Source organism: Lissotriton helveticus, chromosome 4_1, assembly GCF_964261635.1.
Source record: "Lissotriton helveticus chromosome 4_1, aLisHel1.1, whole genome shotgun sequence".
Lineage (NCBI taxonomy): Eukaryota > Metazoa > Chordata > Amphibia > Caudata > Salamandridae > Lissotriton > Lissotriton helveticus.
Genome location: NC_136063.1, coordinates 940,130,230 through 940,134,261, shown reverse-complemented (window position 1 = coordinate 940,134,261; position 4,032 = coordinate 940,130,230).

The following is a 4,032-nucleotide window of genomic DNA, read 5'->3' as shown; positions in this document are numbered from 1 at the left end:
GCTCTTCTGTTTCTGGGATATTTTACTCCTGTATTCCCCTCCATGAAATTTCCCTGTGAAGCATAATTTGGTCTGCCCATTTCAAGGCTATAGAAGTAGGCAAGATCAAATGGCTGTATAGTTGTATTTGTCATATAAGGCCACCCATCACAGATATACTGGGGAGCTTGCGTGTCTCTGAAATTTATGATAATGCAATCTCCTTGGAGGTTTTTCCTACTTCTCCCCACCCAGCTGACCCTCCGTACAAGCAGAATCTTACTATGAATGTACGGGGGTAGGGGTCTGTTAGCGTTAAGCCAGTGTATGGTCTTGTTTTTCAGTTCCACATAAGATTCCAAAATACCTTTCCCTAATTCAGGGACTCCTGTCAAAACAATAACATAGGGAGTGGATTCTGGGGGCAAATTTATGCCTGGTAACAAACGACCTTGATCATTAATTGTATCAGTTCGTTTCCCCCCTTCGGTGTGGTTTTAGTTTTCCCCCCAGCCACCATGTGATTTGAGTCCCTTTTTCCCGGAATAATTTCAACGTCCTTTGTACACAGAACTCCTTCCGCTCTTTTCTGTGATGTTCCTGTCGTTGGATCACAGCTAGATGTCTGAGGTGTAGCAGATGACACCGGGGCTTTCCTTGTCTCTTTTGGTGGGACAGGTTTCTCCTGAGTCGCTGTTAGCATTATCGAGTTTGTCTTTTTATTAAGCTCGAGATTCGATAAAGTCAGTTGCTCGAATTTTTTCAGTCTCTCTTCCATGAATTTTAATCTATCTGTGATGGGCCGGATAGAGGATGTTAAAATCTCACCTAATTTTGCCCAGAAGCCTTCCCCCATAAAAGTCAAAGGGCAATCCGATGTATTAGCCGAAGTAGGACTTGTTCACGTTTTATGTATATCGGCGGTAGTTTGTACAACAAGTGGGGGGCAATCTTTATTTAGTGTTGTAACTTTACGTTGTCTTCCTCTTTTGGTGGCCATCACCTTCTTCTGTTTAGGTATTGCTCCTGAAGTATGATCCACCGAATGAATGATACCTCCCTTCTCAGCCAATGTTTGAGCACCGGTAGATACTCCATCGGACAAGTTTATCACTGGATCTTTTATATTCACCGTCTGTATTTTAGTTGTTCCATCAGCTCTAGTAGTTGAAGAATCTACAGTTGTATCACTGCATAGACTTATAGCAGCCGAATCAGCGGTGGTATTGATATTTACACTGTTTTCTGGGCTTTTAGACAGAACGATATTACCCAAGGAAGACCGCTTATTAAATGCCGTATCTAGGGAAGGCGACGTTCGGTTAGATCAATTTCACAGGCTAATACTGAAGCAGCTCTTATAATGAAATTGTCTAAGGTTCCAGCCACGGAGCCTCCATATGTAGCAATTTTCCCTCTTCCTCGGTGGTCAGCCATTTCGGGTTAAAATAGATACTGGTAGGAGGTATTAATAGAAGTAAGTGCATTTACTGTTTTATGTGTCAATCACCGATGTTAGGGGGGTAGCCCAGCCCAGCCTCTCAGGCCTCGAACAGGCTCAAACGGGCCCGCCCTTGGCCGGGCTTAGCCAGGCGCAGCCCGCGCGCGGTCCCGCGACGCGGGGGCTCTCCTCTGTTTTGTAGCGCCTGCAGGCGCGGACTGGGCGGTGGCGGCTTCCGCCGCAGAGGCTCCCATATATAGTAGTCCCCATCCTGACCGCACCGCGCTGTGATGGCGAGGAGCTGCAGCGGCGGAGGGAGACCAGAATCAGGGAAGCTGCTTCAGATGGCCAGCAGAGAGGTAAGTTTCCCCTGAAAAAAAAATAAAAGATGCGCTGGTACTGGAAGTATTTTGTAAACAATTGAGTGCTATCGTAAAGGTTAGAATTTCAAAAATTATATGTGGCATTTAGATCCAGGAATTATAGCCAATCGACCTGATAGAAGATACTTAGGTTTTGCTAGAGAACATATGATAAGGGGCAGACCTTATATCATGTACGGAGGTGAAAGAAAAATGTCATTTGTTAAGAGAGTTAAAAATTTCTTTAAGAAAGATAAACCGATTAAAACCAGAGAAGGAATTATTATTCCACCACCGAATACGCCCGCATCATACATGATGTTTGACAGAGGCTACCACACTTGTGTATGGTTAGAAAATTGGGTGGAATACACTAAAGATGATGGAGTTTTGGCATTTCCCAAATATGGTACTTTCAATAGCAGAATTTAATTTAATTTAAGGACACGTATGAATGACTTAAATCCCAGACCAAGATTAACGCAGTATGAGGCACTAGAAGAGTGGGAGATTGAAGCTTTTGAACGAGACAAACCCAGAAGTGACAAAGGGTTTAGTAAGTTCTACCCTAAGTTTCCATGAGAAACTAGAGATAAACAAATGAAGCAATGGAAACAATCTATGATGGTGGAAGGGTTGTATCCTGTATTTACACAAGAAAAACCGTCAGGAAGTAAAAGCACAGACAAAGCAGGAAATCTAATGATTAGTGATAATTCAGAAGATGATTATTTGGAATATTTGTTAATGAAAAATCCACCACCGTATAATGAGGAGCCAAGCACAAGTAATCCTAGTGCTCCGTTTCTGAAACCTCTTCTGATTCCGCAAGTGGTACATGAGACTTTGTTAGAAAAAGTAATGCAAGACAGGGAAAGAGAAGCATTAAATAAACAAAGAAGTGAGTTGATTCAGAAAATCTCCCAATTAAATACAAGTCCTGAAGCCCTGACAATTCCGGTAACTATTGGCCCAGTTGTTCCTTTGTACGGAGATGAGCTAGCTAGTCCTAAAACTCCCGTTATGACTGCACCTGTAGTTCAGCCAAGAAAAGAACCTTTAATAGTCAATGATCAGGCAAGTGAATGTGAATCAGTGATTTCCCTGATGGATTTACCAATAAGAGAACCAGTGAGTGACTTGGTTAGGAAAATCACTCCTACAACTTCTAGAGAAGTACAGATTGAGACATCTTCAGGTAGTGCCACAGTAGTAACTCCAGAGGAAATAGAGAGATGGTAACGAGAAATAGAGAAACCCAAATCACAGCCAAGAGTATTAGACATATATAAACTAAGAGTCGAATTAGAAGAATTGATGGCTGGGAATGTGGGATTGGACAGATTAAATACACTCAGTAAAGATGAATTATTATTCATATGTAAAAGCATTGCTAGAAACACCAGAGTGGTGCATGAAAAACTATCAGATATGGCTGCTAATATGTGAATTGACATTCGTAAGTCTAAAGTGTTACAGAAACCATATTGAGCTGAATTTTCTGACAAAGATTTGGAAAATATGAATGTGTCAGGAAGAAAAGTACAAATTAGGGCGCTTTTGTCATCACATCTGAATATGTTCTAAAAGAAACAGAAAAAGTAGAAAGGTTGTGTCCTATGAGAGAAGTACCAGTTAGAGGTTATGTACATGTCGCATGGTCCAGACAGGATATTTTGTCATTTACAATTGATTTCCCAAAACTTCGAGAAAAACCTGTAGAATGGTATAGACAAGTTGAGAGATTTGTAAAGGTTTCAAAATGTCTCTTAAAAGATTTAGATGGATTATTTGACATTGTTGTACCTGTAGATCTGTGGACAGAATGCAAAATAGCTATTGATTGGCCTAGTGATGAGTACCCTAGAGACCCAAAGACAGGGGCACCTTCTGATGAAGTGATGAAGAAATACAACCAGGTAATACTCTACCTCAAAGGAAAGGTGCCAGCTAAGGAGACTGATTGGACTAGAATAGATAGAACCGCTCAGAATAAAGATGGATCTGTGCATGTGTATTATGAACGTTTGTTGCAGGTTTTTAAACAGTACAGTGGTTTGGACAATATTGATATGAAGGATATGATGCATTTCATCTATTGGTTTGTGTCAGGATTAAGGCCAGAAATCTCGCAACGGATAAAGGACCATAAAATTTGTTGGCAGGCCAAACCGATTGATGAAATCCTTAAATACGCAAAGTATTGTGAGGATGAACTTGACAATAAACAAACAGAGTTAAAAGAAAAGG